Source organism: Anolis carolinensis, chromosome 2, assembly GCF_035594765.1.
Source record: "Anolis carolinensis isolate JA03-04 chromosome 2, rAnoCar3.1.pri, whole genome shotgun sequence".
NCBI classification, from domain to species: Eukaryota; Metazoa; Chordata; class Lepidosauria; order Squamata; family Dactyloidae; genus Anolis; species Anolis carolinensis.
This window is the reverse complement of record NC_085842.1, coordinates 260,919,875-260,938,505: the sequence shown is the minus strand read 5'-3', so window position 1 is coordinate 260,938,505 and position 18,631 is coordinate 260,919,875. Positions and strand designations below refer to the sequence as shown.

The following is an 18,631-nucleotide window of genomic DNA, read 5'->3' as shown; positions in this document are numbered from 1 at the left end:
AGAACAGGCTTTATGTAGAAAGCCTAGGAATACTTCTTTTACTGTGCTAATAATTTCTACCAGTGATTCTTTCAGTAGCACAGGAGCATTAAGAAACACATACAAGGGGGCTCCAACTATTACATACCAATTCTTAGAGATTCATAGGAATTAGTTACAGCAGTCTTACCAAGAAAGTATTTAAGTGCTCCTTTTTCTATCTACTGTTACTTGGCAGCAAATCATTTTATCAGGCTGGAGCAGTGGGAGAAAAGGCCACCACTTAGCCAGCTCCACCAGCCCTCCCTCCACAAACTGACACACAAACAGCTGCCATTTTATTCTGCTGTAACAGAGAGTGAAAAAGTACGGCCATTACATTAACTCAGTAAAGAAACCCACCCATCCATTTTTCTTTTGTGTCTTTTCTTTTATGTTGTAAGCATAAATTTCCTTGTGTGTATATGTGCCTTCAACTTACCTGTTGACTTGTGGAGACCTGGTGAATTTCAAGAGGTGTTTTTAAACAAGGAAAATTCAGATATGGTTCTGTCACTTCCCTCCTCTGAAACATAGCCTATATCACCTGGTAATCATTGCTGGTCTCCTATCTAAGTATTAACTTATAATCTTTTAAAGCTGAGAACCAGGGGGTGGTGAAGATAGATTTAAATCTTTAAATTTATATAAATGACTGAATTGTCCTCAACATTTATGCACCTGAACCTACTTCAAAATCACAGGATAATGTGTCTCCCCAATGGATTGTAATGTCATGATTTATGTTTCATTGCAAAAATCTACAAAACGTATCTTTCATAATAAGTACTTACTTGTTGGCGCAATGCTATCATGATGATAATATGTAAATTATGCTATCAACAAGTAGCAAACGAGTATTTGCAGTACTGTTCAAGTGCTGAAACTCTAATGATGCCAAAGAAAACTGAAGGCAAACAGGCACCAATGAAAGATATTCCCAAAGAAATGCTAAGAATAATCACAGACATAAATATTAGTAGTATGTCACTTAAAAAGGAGCTACAATGCTCCAGAGAAGCAAAGCATTTGTTTTAATATGTTACTGAAGACTTTAATGAGTTCCATTCATATCCATAAAACTGCTTCTTTCCAAAATCAACAAATGAACAAAACAGAAAGGACAGGAAAAAGCATTAAGCATATCTATGTTGTTGAATCATTTTGGCAAATGCATTAAGTTTGTTATTCATATTTTGCTATGTCATAAAAAGGTCTGATCAGATAAAATACTAGATCCAAACTCATATTACAAGCCCATGCAATTATTTTAGTCTTTCCAATGAACTTAGAACTGAGAAACACAAACATTTTGCTGTGTGCATTTTAAACCAGTCTAATAGAATTCCCTCTTAGAAATATATTTTAACCATTTCGGCAAATTCTCAGGCAGCTGTTGAAGAATAGATGAGAATTATACCAAACAAAGATTAACTAGAAATCTCTGACTAGCCCAAATAATAAAAGAGACCAAGTAAATGATGCTGATATTCTCACCACTTCCTTATTTTGTCTATTGACCAATCCCTGACAAGAACAGAGAAAAAAATTGGCTAGCATTTGGTTCTATGAAACTGAATTCTTGTTTAGTCAGCCAATCTCCATTGATTAGAATGTCTAACTAACTCCTGCCCAGTTTGTTTCAATTTAGGGCATGTCTTCATCATATCTATCACCTGAACTTGACCAGAAGGCAAAATCATGTAACTTTAAATGCTGATTTACATGAACATAGCAAAATCCATTGATCCATTTTCCTGCAGGATATTTTTTGAGTGTGAAGTGAGTGGTAAAATTGTCCTGCTCTTCTGCTACTCCCATTCAGGGCTCTTCTACACTGCCATATAATCCAGATTATCAAATCAGATAATCCACAGTATCTGCCTTGAACTGGATTATATGAGCCTACACTTCCATATAATCCAGTTCAAAACAGATTATCTGTATTTTATATGTCCGTGTAGAAAGGGCCTCAGAAGCATTTAATGTGAGCAGATTGTGGATTGTGTCCTGTCAACTACTAAAAACAATGAAGACCTTATAGATTTTTATTTCATTTTCAGGCTTAGATTTATAAAGCCTTTGCCAATGGCTGAAGCTGTCACACACCAAGGCAGCGGAGCACCAAGAACCAGAAACGGAGGCCAATAAAACTATCTAATATCTTTATTAAGGAAATATATAAGAAGGATAAAAGCAAGTAGAGAATATAGTCCAGAAACAGACCCTTCAAATGAGGTCTAAAATAGTCCAGGAATAGTTTGTCCAATAAATGATATTAGGGTTCAAAGATAAAATCCAATACCGAAACACTCACTATTGCAAGGCAATAGTGAGGGGAATTGTCCAAAGTCTTTCAAGGCACAAGGTTAAATCCACAAGGAAGCTGGGAACAAGGCTTGAATCTAGGAAACAAGGTCCGTGGTTCAAAACGAGGCAAGGTAGTCTAAAAACTTGATTCTAAGAACAAAATCCGTGGCTAAGGACAAAGCAAGGCAATTCATGGAGACTTGAGCAGGCGAGGCAAGGAAACTGGATTGTGGACTTAGCGAAGTCCACACTAGGCTGGAAACATGGAATTCACTCCCGAAGCTGAGCTGTTGTCTCCGCAAAGAATCAACAGAGCCCGATACTTTTATCTGGGTCTCATTTCCCGCCAAACGGGCATCCAGCGTTCTCTTTCCCTAGAGAACAGGGAACGAAACCCAACTTGCAGGTGTGAGACTCACTGGATTTTCCCAGGGGAAACATGGCTAATCAGTCTCTTGCTTGGCAGCAATTCGGGCACTCCTCCGAATTTTCTCTCTCACTCCCCTATCTGCCGAGAAGGATTGCTTTCTAGCGAAGGGAGGTGAGCGTTGATCAAGGTCAGTTTTAATTGGTTCTTGGACAAGAACCTCAGGCATCTGGAAAAACTCTGGCTCTGGCTGTGAAAACCCCATGTTTTCATCCTCATCTGTCACGGTGACACTAGGCACAGGACTACAAAACCCATGAGGCATCACAGAAGCAATAAGACTTTCCAGTAATGCAAATTATTAAGCATTATATAATGGATGTAAGTGGTTTAAACAGTCTGGATCCTCTCTCCCCCCCCCCCCCCTCCAATATATATCCCTTTCTGACTCTCAGTCAGAAACAAGTTGACTTAATATTTATGTTGCATAGGTTCCAGAAACAAAACCGGCCAAGATTTAAATGTTGTGAAACCCAGCACTTCACCAAATGCTCAATTTTTTATTCCCATCTGAGATTTTTCCACAGCCACTTCGCTAAATTGAAAACTCTCTTAACAATTTCCTAGGTTTATTTATTTCGTGTCAAAAGCACTGCATAATAAATAAGTTTAAAAGTGATAAAATAAAGGAAATCACAAACAGCTAAATAGTTTTAGACCAAAAGTGGCCCTAGGTCAAGCACTTCTTATGTTCTGGGACAAAGAGAAAAGAAAAAAGTTGTTCTCTGTGTAGCCAAGATATTAACCTGGGGGTGCGGGGTGGGGGAGGGAAGACATTCACCTGGTCTGTATCCACTCTGATTATGGGATCTGATAGCAATTCCAGAGACTGGCACAAATAAACCAACAGGCAAGAAATAGAGTTAATGTAAGAGGCACATACCATCTGGGTAAAGCATCAGGGTTCTCAATAAAAAGATTAAGTGGAAGCATACAGCTTCCAAAGTAAACATAGTTCATAATATTTCCCCACTCCTCCTTCCTCTCAAAATCTCACTAAAGCTTGTGGCCAATCACTTTTTCATCTAATACATAAAAAGCAATAAAGTAAGTGTAGATCATTTACTGAAGGAAATAATTTACAAAAGGAAGATGTGCTCCAGTGTGATGATGATGCAACATTTCATGAGGTTTAGAAGATAGTTGGTTGCCAGTCCTATGAAAAGTGACTAGTCAAATACAAAAGAGCTGAAGGGATAGTGGGAAATTCAGTGGATTAACCACATGTTTTGGTAGATCAGTTCATTTCTATCATATTTGAAGAAAGCAGCTTAACAGAAATGAACCAAGAAATGAACCTGGCTCCTTAACTTCCCATTGTCCACAGTGAAGGCTATGGAAGGGGAGGGTTTACCATTTGTCCTCCAGAATGAGAGGGAGAAATGAGAAAGTTCATTGATGCTCATCTTCATATTATAGCAGAATTTGGAGAAGAGTGGACTGATATAAAACACAGAAAGCTATCACACAAGACTCCTAAAACGGGTTCTGTCATTATAAACCCATCTTGTTTAAGACTGGAGTATACTTGCCTAACCTCTCTTCTTATCACAGCAAGTCTTATTGAAATTGCTTTGAGAAAGTTCAAAGTGTGTTTATCTTTCCACAGCGGTGGTGTTCTAATTCCTCCCAATCCATGGTTTCTCCATCTTCTTATATGCCCCCCTCCTTATTTCTTTATTTATCTGTGAGAATTGGACAATTCTGAGTTCACAGTTGATCTTTCATTCTCAAAGGACCTTTACACACGGGGCAAATTTTGCTCTGGTTCCACAACAGCTTTGCCACAGAGCCCACCGGCTCCCACCACACACTGGAGAAGTACTTCCAGGGAACCAAAGTCACCACTGAAAAAAAGCCAGTTGTGGCAGCACGGGAGGCTTCTCATGTTGCTTTGCCCTCAATGGGAAAAGCTGGCTAGTGAATGCTTTCCTCAGTGTGATAAACCAGGACTGTGCAGGGCATGGGGCAACACATCCTCCCGCCCCCTAGACAGGTGCCACTGGGATCGCTGCAGTCTGCAGTGATCTGGTGAGATTCCAGTAACACATGTGACAAAACTGTTAGAGCAGTTGTTCCCAACTCATGGGTTGCAACCCCATTTGGAATCACAAAGGGTTTTCTGTTGGATTGCCAAGCAATGGTGAGCTATGAAAATATTTAACAAAGGGAAACAAAAAAAAATCACGTCATTGCATCCTGCACAGAGATTTGTTTGCATAAATATATAATGATCTTTCATTCAGGTTAGCTTGTTTTGAGGTCCAGGTTCATGCATAGTTTGGTGACTGGCTCTATGGAATGCAGGTGCTGCTCAGCTTGTGATTGGTTGATTCTTAGTGATCCATGCATGCTGAATGCCTTGCCTTGTTTCTTGCAGGCAGTAACATTTTTTTTCTTTGATACCAGCGAATTCTGCAAAATATAATAAATTTTATGTTGACCCAAATTACATTATTCCACTTTCAGGAATCTAAATGTGAGAGGAGTGTGGGAGAAGCTAGGTTTCAAGAAAGATCAATAATAAGTTTAATAGTAATAATAATAATAACAACAACAACAACAACAACAACAACAACAACGATGATGATGTTAAAAACTCAATTCCAAAGGAATTACAGCAGGTCTGGAAAAGAAAACCACTTTGTTCCAACTAGAGTTGGCCCACTCACTCAGTTGTTAAATTATGAGGTAAATCATATTCAGGAGATCTAGTTTAGTTGAAACTAATAATAGGATTCAGGCCTTAGGGCTTATGTGGATACATTAGTAAGTAGATCTGCCATTTTGGAACTTCCTCAGAGGCTAATAGGATTGCTACATTTCCTTTAAGGATGAAAACTATTAAAATGTGTAGTGTCTTGGGACTAAAAACAGAACTGACCAGGTTACAACCCCAGGGCTTCAAACAATTTGGTTAAGTATTGGCATCATTTCAGTAATTACACAGCTCTTTGAGAAACTAATCTGTCTTTCATCTGTTAACTTTGATGTTCAGCTTTTGTATGTCAACATGTTCTGGAGGGTGATACTTGGCAAAATTTAAATTGGCTGTAAAACGTATCAATACACTTCTGTATTTCATATTAGCACTTCCTACACTTTTGAAATCATAAGAAAATTCAAATGAAGACTTTAGGAAGGAAAAGTTTTATGCGAATTCCCATAGGATACCCAATGAATTTAGATTGTAAAAATAAACACATAAATCAACATTTTTTTGTGTTAGAAGTGACTTGAGAAGCTGTAATCACCTAATCTACAAAGTTTAAAATATCATATCATATGAGAAAGAATATTGTATCAAATGCTTAAAAATAGTTGAAATAAGTTTTTCTTGATTACCAAGAAACTCTGATGAGAAGAATTCTAGACAGATGAGAATAATTGCAGTTTCTGAGTTATTTTATGCAAAAATATGTGCATGGCCATGTAACACTGAAACTGCCTTTTCTCTGAATAAACTGCTTCTACCTATGCAGGAAATGCTGGTTTCTGCCCAAAAGCCGTGTTTGAATTTTGCACAGAATAAGGTCTCAACATCTTGTGTGCAGGAAAAGTAAAATAATGCATACGATTTTTCATGGAACAAGTTCCAAATTGTGAATCATCTTCAGAAATGGTGCAGTTCTTTAGGACTTTCAAGTGGAAGAAAATTGCAAAAATTACTTTATGAAGAAAATTACTGAAGAACTACATCTTTCATCCCGCCTTAGGGTTCACATAGGGAGCAGCTGAGAGTCATGCACTCTGCTCCAGATCTATATTCCTAGGCAGGAACAATACCATCATAGGATTCCTGTGTATCAAGTTGTTTTTATCTCAAGAAGAACAATTTTAAGGTGAAAGGATAATAAGATGAAATCTTTAAGATCATATGACATAAGTTCTTTGTGCTAGTGGCACATTCCTGTCTTTATAATGACAACCAGGATGCAGAATATTGCAGAATATTGCATCTATCACTGCAAGATTAGCCATGAGAATTTTCTCTATGTGGCCCATATTTCTCTCAGTTTTTTAAAAATATGTATATTCAGGAAGTCATTATTTTGTTTATACATAGTCTGAAAACAATGAAGCCCTTTTTAGTTTAGTGATTATGTAGTCTATTTACAGTGCCTGTGGCAATGTACTGCATAGTGTTGCATTGTTCACTTATTCATGCTCTAAAGACACACAATTAGATACAGAGATATTTTGCATTTCAAATGACATCTTCTTACAAAAGCAAGCATCTCATCTTAGACTTCACTAATACATTAATGCTGTGAGTGGTCAATGTTATCTGCTTTGGCTTGCTAAAAAGAAACCATCCTAGCAAAATACAGGAGACCAAATGAACCATCTTTTAATGAATGAAGTAGGATCCTTCTCTTTTCCCACATCCCCTAAGCTTATGGGGAAATTCAGACCTTCTCTCTGCCTCAGTACATGATTATATGCAATAAACCCTTGCCTTATCAAACTGGTGCATTTGAGAAAACTGTCAGTAATAACTATACTGGGATATATCCCTTACAAAAGCTTGCAATTCTCCCAGGTTTCCTCTTATAAATGATTTATTTCTATCATAAACCATTACCCATCTCATGGTGCTCTGACATTACAATGCTATTGCATTCAGCACACAGCAGGGTGGTTGATGGTTTTTCCTCTTGGTAAATATGAAGATTGACAGGCAGGTGACACTGCTAATGAAAAAGCTATGACCAACTATATAACATTTCTTTCGGCTGAGCTGCTACAGCAAACAGGGAGGTTGCAACCTTTTATATCATTTTCCTCATCATGCAGCATAACTTGAATGAATATGTGCCACAAAACTTGCCTCATATGATGAGTAAGCATTCAACTAAAAATACATTTTCAGATAAAACTTCTGGATTAGTACTTATAAATAATTATATTGCACTGAGAAAGCATACTGTGCATATCATATGTTTTATTTTAGAACCATCTAATACTAAAATAGAAATGTAAGGACAGAAAAGAACAGATACATAATTATATACATTGCCAGCCCAGTGTCAAATTTTACAGTGTAGTCTCCTATGGGCAAGGATCTGTTTGTTATTACTTTGTAAAGCACCATGTACATGGATGACCTTGTATAAACAAATTATAAATGCCAAGATCCATTTATGATATTATTCTTACTGGTAACAGTGGCATATGGCATCCATGTTAAGTGTGTGTATACAAATATGTTCCAATACTAAAAGCTTTTATTGCCTAGCCACTGATTCTCTAGGGCTTTTCATAATCATGCCAACTAAAAGAAGATTGATTTCCTTTGCAACTTGAGGTCAAAGGTAAAAGAACATGTTCTCAGCTGCCTTACCACAGGAATTAAAATGAAGTAATGTAATGAATTTGTGGCCTGCCATGTGACTTCATGTTAGACCTTGACCCTAATATCACATTTAACTGAGAACAATCATAGGTCACAAATTAGAAAGTTTAAGCAATCTTCTGCTGTATCGGGGGAATTTCATTTAGACAGATCCACTTTAATATCCTGGCCATGATATCTAAGAAAGAAATCATCACCACCTCAGTTGCAGCTATAGTCCAGAAAGCATTTCAGCATTTTCCATAATGTACATAGAATTGAATTGAAATCCAAGTACAGTGGCTTAATTTCATTGGTTCCTAGATTTAAAGATTCTGTAAAATACACGTGTTAAAATACACAAAACAATCTATAATTCTTAGTTAAAATGGATTGGGAATGCCTGTTGGAAGAGATAGGTCTAGTTGTCACTTAAATTCTGACAACTGATTTAGCTGATGAATTTCTTCTGACAGGTCATTCCACAGTTTAGGGGTGACTGATGAAAAGATCCTCTGGGTAATGGTTGCCAGTGGAGTTCTGGCTGGCTGGAGTAAATGTAAAAAGTGTCCAGGGTGGATTGTACTGGAGAAAATGATCCTGTAGGTAACCTAGACCAGGGGTCCTCAAACTTTTTAAGCCGAGGGCCAGTCCACAATCCTTCAGACTGTTGAGGGGCCGGATTATCATTAGAAAAAAAAATACAAACAAATTCCGATGCACACTGCACATGTCTTATTTGTAGTGCAAAAACAACAACAACAGTAACAACAAGAACAATAAAAGAACAATTAAAGAACAATACAATATTTAAAAATAAAAACAATTTTAACCAACATACATTTATCAGGATTTCAATGGGAAGTGTGGTCCTGCTTCTGGCCAATGAGATAGTCAAGTTAATTAGGATTGTTGTTGTTGTTGTTGTTGTTGTTGTTGTTGTGTGCCTTCAAGTCATTTCAGGCTTTGGGCGAGCCTAAGTCTAAAATTTATTTATTATTATGTATTTATTTACTGCATTTATTTACTACATTTGTATCACACCCTTTTCACCCCAAAGGGGACTCAGAGTGGCTTACAAATTATATGTACATACATTATATTATATTATTAGCATAGCACAATATTAGCATTATATATTACTATATTGAACTATACCACTATACTGTAATTTTAGTAATATTATATGTAATATAGAATATATAATTAATATTATTATATGGTATTATTATTAGTGTTATATTGTATTACATTATAATATTAATATCAATATTATATGTATATACAATATATTATATTATAAAACTGAGGGCGGGGGCCAGGAAAATTACTCTGGAGGGCCGCATCCGGCCCCCGGGCCTTAGTTTGGAGACCCCTGACCTAGACGCAAACCATGTGCGGCTTTGAAGGTCAAAACCAATACTTTGTACTTTCCCTATAAACTAATTGGCAACAAGTGGAGTGACTTTAATATGGGTGTAATATGCTCACTCACAGATTTTCATGTAACAAGTTTGGCTGCTGTGCTTTGAACTAATTGAAGTTTCCAAACTTGATACAGAGGTGGCCCTATGTATAGCACATTGCAGAATTCTAACCTTGAGGTTACCGATTCATGCCTTAATATATGATTCCAATGCCATTTGTGGGTTTAGACACATTTCAAGTCATAAATACAACAACAAAAACAACAGCTTTTATTACAGTCAACAGACCATTTGGCAAAACATAAAATACAAGTCATAAATGTTATAAATGTTAATCGACCAGAACAACTAATAAATTGAGATGCAAAGTATGTTAAAACAAGAGTTCTTTATAAATAACAATATTTATATAAAGACAATGACATTTTATAACTGAATTATAGGGATTTCTCTAGTTATTCAGTGAAAAGACAAAATGGTACCCATGCTAGAATTCTTGTTGCATTTCATTTCTTATCTCTTTTGTACTGCTTTTTTTTACACTTTTTCCATATGTACATAACTTCTTACTCCATTATTATAGAAATGTAAATTTTAAGGATATATCTAATTCTGTCACCATGTAGAGTTTTTTCTTTGCATTCTCTAAATTGTATTTTTACAACATTTTTTCACTAAAACACAAAGAGATTTTATGCTTAAAAATGTGCTAAGGCAATGTATTTTAAAAGAAGGCATTGTATTTTGCACAAATATAGTCTTTTTTCACACAAAAGCAACATATTTAAAACAAAATGCTTCATTTTAATTTTGTTTTTACTGCTACTAATATCTGAAACCATACTTCTAATGAAGAAAGGAGACACTAGACCTTAGCAACAATCATCTTATTACACTCCTCTCTCAACTATATAAACTGTTCACAAGGATCCTGCTACAAAGACTATCTCAAGATATGGAAATCAACAGGGAACAAGTAGGCTTCAGATGTGACTACTCCACCCTTTCTGATCTCCTCTTCACAGACAATTACATCTTTTTTTGCCATGTATTTGGAAGATTTTCAACATACTCTCCAACAACGAACCTGTTTTCCCCAAAATAAAACATAATCATAAAATAAGCCATAGCAGGATTTCTAAAAATTTGTGCAATATAAGCCATACCCTGAAAATAAGACATAGTTGTAGGCGTGGCTATGCAGCATACAAAGTCAGCTCCCCCATCAGATCCTGGTCATTTTGTGTGTACGGCAAGCTAAAGCATAGAGGGAGACATAGAAAGTGAAAGTAAAAGTCTCCTCAGTGAAGTAAGGAGCAGGATGCTCTGCTTTAGGTATTGTGTGTCCTCAGGGGGAAGAAGTAAAGCTGTGGCTGCTGTTTTACTCCCCACTGTGGGTCTCTCTCCCAACACCAACCAGCAATAGTCTGTGGGTCTCTCTCACCCCACACAAACACCAGGGGATAGGTGAAAAGCTTCATCAAGCTGCCTGCTGCTGAACCCAGAGAGATCATCCCATAAATGCCGATTGTTGTACCATACTTAATATAAATAAGACATCCTTGAAAATAAGCCATAGTGTGTCTTCTTGGGGGAAATTAAATATAAAACAGTGTCTTATTTTTGGGGAAACATGGTAGCTCAAATCTCAAAATCAGTAGGATGGAAATTAACTTGAAGAAAACAAAATGCATGAAAAAAGAGCCATGTGTCCAGGGCCTCATCGTTATAAATGGAGATATTTTTTTTCATGTCAGGAGTGGCTTGAGAAACTGCAAGTTGCTTCTGGTGTGAGAGAATTGGCCATCTGCAAGGACGTTGCCCAGGGACGCCCAGATGTTTTGATGTTTTTATCATCCATGTGGGAGGTTTCTCTCATGTCCCCGCATGGAGCTGGAGCATATAGAGTGAGCTCATCTGCACTCTCCCCAAGTTGAATTCAAACCTGACAGCATTCAGGTCAGCAATCCAACCTTCAATTCACAAGGCAATCCAACCTTCAATTCACAATCCACTGTGCCACTGGGGGCTCCCATAAATGGAGATGAAATGGAGGAATTGACTGAATATGTATATCTTGGACAAAATGTATTGTTGAATGAATTGGTAAATGGAGAATGGACAAGAAGACGGAAAGTGGCTTGGGCAGCTTTTAATCGAAACCGGACACTGCTAACAGATGCTAAGCTGCCAATAAAGGTCAGAGCAGATATTTTCAACACTAGAGTTCTGAAACATGGGCAACAACAAAGTTAGAGGAGGAAAAACTGGCAGTGACTCAGAAAGCAATGGAAAGAAGGATGTGTGGCATGACAATAAGAGATAAAGTCAGCAGCAAAGAGATGCGTCAAAGAACTGGGTTATGCGATGTGGTAAATGGGATCTATGAGGCAAAATAGAAGATGGGCAGGGCATATAACACGAGCAAAAGACAACTGATTGACATAGTGACTAATGAACTGTATATCAAGCGGCCCTTCACCAGACCTCGAACCAATGGTTAAGTTATTCAACCAGAAATGGAAAAGAAGAGCACAGGATCGTATATTTTGGCAAATGGTAGATTTGTATGAAATCCAAAGGAGTGGATCAATGACAAATCAGATAGAACAATTTTTTGGTAGTATATCACAATGTTTCAAGTTAGAATTGAAAGAATATTCAAGGAGAATAACAAGAAAGGTTCTGTGCAGAGAGGCATTTCAGAAACCAATTTTTGTGAAAAAAAATATTCCGAGCAGAAAAAGGCTGTTTTCTTTACACATATATACATACAAACATTACACGATTTTTGCATATTATAGACTTGCAAATAGTCCTTCAAAACTGTACTTTTGCACAGCAGAAAGAAATTGCTAATATTACTCAGTGTCTCCTTCAGAAATGAAATTAGTGAAGAATTGCCTCCTTAATATGAAGGCATCCTGTCTCATTGAAGATAGGAAAATTTGTAAAAATCTTCTAGATCACCAGACAGAGGCCATCAGATGTGGGCTTCTGATAATGTGAAATGATTATATATAACTCTTCTATAAAGTACAAACTTTCACATAAAATACCCCCGGAAATGATGCCAAACTGACAAACTGTCAATACTTGTTGGACCAGAAGCAAACTAGCTTTAGTATTTGATAAAGCATTTCTAAACAAAAACTATTGGATACAAATGGGTTTGAATTCTAATTGGGAAGCAATGTGACAGAGTCATTAAAACTTATCAAAATGTATAATTATATTTTTAATTGCAAACCCATGATCTCTTTGATCTTTCATGTAGTGTTGAATTTTAGTACAGCAGTTATCCTCACCAAGGAACCCCGGTGGCGAAGTGTGTTAAAGCACTGAGCTGCTGAACTTGCAGACCGAAAGGTCCCAGGTTCAAACCCCGGGAGCAGCGTGAGCAGCCGCTGTTAGCTCCAGCTTCTGCCAACCTAGCAGTTCCAAAACATGCAAATGTGAGTAGATCAATAGGTACCGCTCTGGTGGGAAGGTAACGGTCCTCCATGCAGTCATGCCGGCCACATGACCTTGGAGGTGTCTACAGACAACGGCGGCTCTTTGGCTTAGAAATGGAGATGAGCACCAACCCCCAGAGTCAGACATGACTGGACTTAATGTCAGAGGAAACCTTTACCTTTACCTTTTTAGTTATCCTCACCAGGTTTTATGTTATCTTTCATAAATTAAAGCTTTACAATGTTTCAAATTGGATGAGAAATGTTAATGGGTTTAGCACCTGCATTTGTCAACTAAAAGCACGGTGGTTTTCATCAGCACTGTCAAGCTTTACATTATTTTCATTCTAATTTTAGCATTTTATTCTAATTTTAGCAAAAAGGGAAACAATGGTAGTTGTCATTTTATTTAAAATATGTTAGCATGCAATTATTGCCAAACCAGATAGAAATGAACATCAGACAATTTTACTGTAATTGTTTTTTTTTCCACTCCAGGCACACATCAACTAAAATGTTGTCTTGAATTCAAATAACAATATTATAGAGACAACACACACACACACAAATCCAATGACTAGCTGTACCTGCCCAGTTCAGAAAAATTCTACAGAGCTTCCAAATTTGTCCCCAAAGAATGAGAAAAGCAATCAAGGCATTGACAAGGTGACTATTCCCAAGACTAAATTACAAATGAAAAATACATTTTGTTGTCAATCTTCCAAGTAGAGAACCAAGGTGTAATGATTTATTAATTAAGATGTGTGTATGCATGAAACACAACCAAAGCCAGATATTACAAATAATACAGAGCAGAAATGATGCAATAAAAACTGCAAATCTTTATATACGGCAAAATAGGTTTCCTCCAACAAATATTTTGCAAATGAAAAATAAGGATGCACAAGATCAGACTTGTTATATCATTTGTTTGACATGATAGATGTCATTTATCATTTTTAATATTCAGTTCTTTAAATGCTGAATAAGGAAACAGAACCTTGGCTGATGTAATAATAATTGTTTGATTTGTAGACACATCAAACAATTTATCAAAGAGATGTTATAGAAGTGCTAGGAATAGTTATGTTCTGGTTTTATCTGAGAAAGAGGGTCTCACATTAAATTGCCTGTTGATTGCTTTTCATTTCTGAAGTATTTACATATGTTGTTGTATGTAAATTCCTGACTTCAAGACACACAACAACAAAAATAACAACAGCAGCAGCAGTAAATTGTGTGAATTTGAAATCCTATCACAGGAATTTTTTAGCAAGGTATGTTCAGATGAGCTTTACCGTTGGCTTTTCTCTGAGGCTGGAAGATTGTAACTAGCTCAAGGATACCCAATGGGTTTCCATTACTGAAAGGGAATTTGAACCTTGGTCACCTCATATATTCCTGGTATCTAATCCATCCTTCCTGTGCTGTTTGTCTCTCTTTTTCAAAAGATTGTGCAAAATGAAACAACCATGGTGAGAGGTAGACTTACCATTGGACAGTTGTTCTTCAATACATTATGGTTTTCTGAAGAAAATTTCTTGAGTGTCTAGAAAATCTGTGGTGAATTTTCTATCCTTTGGTAGGGAGAAGGGATCATGAATATTTCAACACTCTTGAAAGAAATACTGGTGTCTCCTTTTTGACCACTTCTGGGAAGTGGGAAAATCAAACATTCCATTCCTAATTCACAACTATTCCAGAAGATGGTTCATTGGAGTATCTCTTTTGCAGTTGGAAACTATAGCTGAAAGGCATTTCCAAGTCCACTAGCAATCTCATCATATGGGGTTAAAATTGACAGCAAATGTTGATCTGGCCCTGATCACCCATGAAGCCTGCCAACTCCCATCAGACAACGTTGTGCTGGCTCCATGGGTGAAGGGGGGAAGAACTGGCATGACACTGCTGCAACACAGGAGGCTTTCCGTGTGTCCATTGACTTTCATGGGGGAAGCAGCATGCTTCACGCACACACCACACTTCTCCCCATGGGATCAGCTACCAGAGGAGCCCAGCAATATGGGCCAGTGGCTTCCCCATGCCCTGTGGTGAAGAGGAGCAACATGAGACACTTTGGGTGACTGTGTTATGAGGTCATAAGATGTGTTATGAGGTCATCTGACCTACAAAACATTCCTGAAAACCACATAGCTTTGAATCTGGCAAGGCAAAACCAGAGTTTAGATGTGCTTAACAAAGGAAATCCTTCTCTTTTGAGTCTGATGTTACCAGTTCCCTTCAAAAACAATGATACCACCAGCATGTTAAATTCTACAACAAAAATAAGCATATCAAAGAACTCTGCAATGCCCCTCCTGCCTCTTTGCGACCTTGCCAATAAGAGAGCTTGACATGGTGATCGGAGAAGAATATATTAATGGTCCTGACAGTTCACGCCAGTGCTGCTGCTCATGGGGTGATTATTTTATTAATCAGGATGTGAAATAATTTAACAACTCGAATACATTGCTTCCTCAAGCAGCTGCACAATTACCTGGACACTTAAGATTGCCATTATTTTCCATTTCATCTGCACTGAATGACTTTGTCACTAATATTTGAGTAAGACGAGTGCAGAAAAATTGGCATCTGTAATACTGACTGTTCATTCATAAAGTCAAATGTTCTTTCAGTTGATGAGCACTTTTGCATATATTTCTGGGGGTTTATGCAGATCACCAAACTAGCTCTGAGTGGAATCATTCTTCTTTTCTTTAATTCTCCAGCAGAATGGTCATTTTTGTCCTACATTCCCCACAAAAAAGTGGCCAATATGTCTAGTAATAACATACAAAGAACACAGCAGGATGAAAACCCTAAAGCTTACAAAACACTTCAGGGAACAGCTATCGAAGAGGGAAAAAATTAAATCCCCATCAGATTAAAATTTTCTCCAGAAATATGTCATCTTAGATGCCCAAAAAGCCACCAGGAAAAAAACCTGTGCTTGTATGTTGATAAATGGGAAGCAGAACAAGAGTTAGCCTGCCTCCCTTGGCAGAGAATTCAGAGACTAGAACATATAGTATCATCTCAGAATAATTCAGCAGTGGCTTTGTGGTTGCTGTTTAGGCCACAAAACTAATCATTCTGTTTCAGTCTGTAAATAAATCATGGGAAATGTCTCTACAGGAAGTGGCAAATGTTTGCAAAGATGTTTCTCCTGTGGTCTACCACAGGAGGCAAAGTTTGGGGCTGCAATGACCCCAAAAGCTGCTTTTGTGGCTGTGACCCTCAACTTCCTGAGAATGCCTTTGGAAACATTGATTCACCTCTTAAATATGTCAATCCACTAACTGTTTTTGTTTCAAGCCCCCCCCCCCCCCTCCCTTTACACCACCACCATTTTTCAAAACCAAAATGAGTTTCGGGCACATGTTTCTTTGCTTTTTTGTTTTCTGTTTGGGATGATGATGATGATGACAACAACAACAATTGTGTTGATTGTCTGGGTTTTTTTTGGCAATATATGTGGCCTCTGAAGCATCTTGTGGAAGAAGGCTGGCCCTCACTTGCTGAAGTTGTTCATCTTTGATATTAGGTTTATGTTTCTTTCTGTAAGCCCTTTCTTTATAAATATTTTAAAAGTCTTTCTACTTTTCCCCAAGTGTGCACAAGCATAATAGAACATATTGTGTAAGTAGCAGTTCCCTCACTACTTGTTATGGTAATTGAGGTGCTTTGAGAGAAGTTAGATTTTGGTTAGAGTTTCCCAGATAATGAAATATGAGAGGAAAAAAACACTTTATCAAGGATGACTTCTTTGGCAGACTAAGCTTTTGTGTAATATCTTTGGCTGGTTCGATTTAAAATAGAAATACCTGCCTTCAAATTTTAGCATGAATATGTGTTTTTCTGGGTATATGTGTGTGTATGAAAAACCATGAAACTGGAAGACTCACACAATCAAGATACAGAATGTGGCAAGACAGGCCTGCACTCTGAGCAGTTTGGTAAACCAGATTCAGATGTCATGAAACTCAATCCATCAAAGGTTCTGAAATCCCCCACCACCATTACAAAGTTGCATAATAGCTTAAAACTAGCAAATAACACCAGCTTATTTAAAAATCTGTTAAAGAAGATTAAAAAACAAATTACTTTGTGAATCTCATTCACATAGGATCTACAGTTATCCAATAAAGCGTTCATAATTATGAATACAAAGGTTACAAAAATCATATCCGAGTGACTTTGTCTGCAAAATGATGGACAAACTTGCCACATCAAGTCGGCGAGTGATCAGGAACCTCCCCTGGGAACCAGGGTGGAGGAGTCCCTTAACCACTTGGAACAACTCAGCTGGACTATTAGTTACAGACGCAATACAGGTAGTTGAGAAAGCCTTCCTGGCTGCCCCTATTACCATTGAGTAGGCCTTAAGTGAGGCTCTAGCCCGTGTTCAGCTGGAATCGTACCGAATCTTTTACAAGTGGCACTCTAGTCCCCGCCTCGCACGCTTCATCACCTCTAGCTCCCTGGTAAACCAAGGATCCAAGAGAAGAGGCTCGAGGGTGATCGTGTCTACTGCTCTGGCCACCTTTGTGTTTCAGAGGTCAACTAGAACTTCAACATGATCATCTGCCACTTTGACAGGAATCTCCCCAAGAGACATCAGAAATCCATCTGGATCCATAAGTCTCCTAGGGCAGACCATCTTAATAGGTCCTCCATCCCTGCGGAGGTTTGAGGTTGTGGTTAGTTTAAACCTAATCAGGTGATGGTCAGTCCATGACAGAACACTTGAGAGTTCCTCCAACCCAACAATTCCATCCCTGTCCACAATAAAGACAAGATCAAGAGAGTGTCCAGCTACATATAGAATCCATATCCATATTGACAGAACCAATGGTTTGAAAATAAAAATGCAAACCTTGGTTTAATATGCCATTATATCATAGGACTTGAACATCCTTAGATTTTGGTATCCATGGGGATCCTGAAATTAAAACTTAGTAGATACCAAGGGCCCAATGTGCTCTTTCCATATGCTGACATAGGAATGTCTGAAATTAAGAAATTGTAACCAAGGAGATATCTTTTCTGCTGACTTTATAACCCAAATTTAATATATGCAATAAGGTTTTATTTTTAAAAAGTCTATCCACTGATATTCCAATGGGACAAAGGGGAAAAGGTAGTTTTGGGGAAAGATTGGCTAAAAATGTAACTGCTGTAGTCATGTATGTCTTAAATCCAATCTTTCCCCAAAACTACCTTTACTAGTCTGAGATTGAATACTGTTTTTACCTGCAGAAATCGCTGTATTTTACTGTTTTCATCAGGGGATATTGTAATATTGTGATGTTATGTTGGCTCCTATTTAGGGGATAGTGAATCTGGAATGGATTCAGTATTCCTAATGACATAAGATGACCCAGCCACCACTGCATTTGGAGGAGGAGCTAACTGCCTCCTAGGGCAGGATGGGAAGTTACTTGTATGTTGTTAAAAAGATAAACTTGCTTGTTGGTGGTTCTAAACTTTAATATTTAAGACACTTTAAACCTAAGGTGAATTACAACTAGCATTAAATGAATACTTTCACACATTAGTGTGTCTCCTTTGGTGAAAACCTCATGAATTCTATTAGAACACTGAAGTTATACGACCACATCAGATGGGCCCCCAGAATCACCACACATTGTGACAAATC

General features: G+C 37.6%; 1 long non-coding RNA gene across 1 annotated transcript; it reads right to left on the bottom strand.

Annotated features, from left to right (window-relative positions):
• Positions 1-4,965: 4,965 nt before the first annotated feature.
• LOC134296653 (uncharacterized) lies at positions 4,966-15,237 on the bottom strand. The gene is made up of 2 exons (XR_010003474.1): positions 14,465-15,237; positions 4,966-5,170 (listed from the first exon to the last, which is right to left on the bottom strand). It is a non-coding gene; the product is annotated as an uncharacterized LOC134296653 (long non-coding RNA).
• Positions 15,238-18,631: the final 3,394 nt, after the last annotated feature.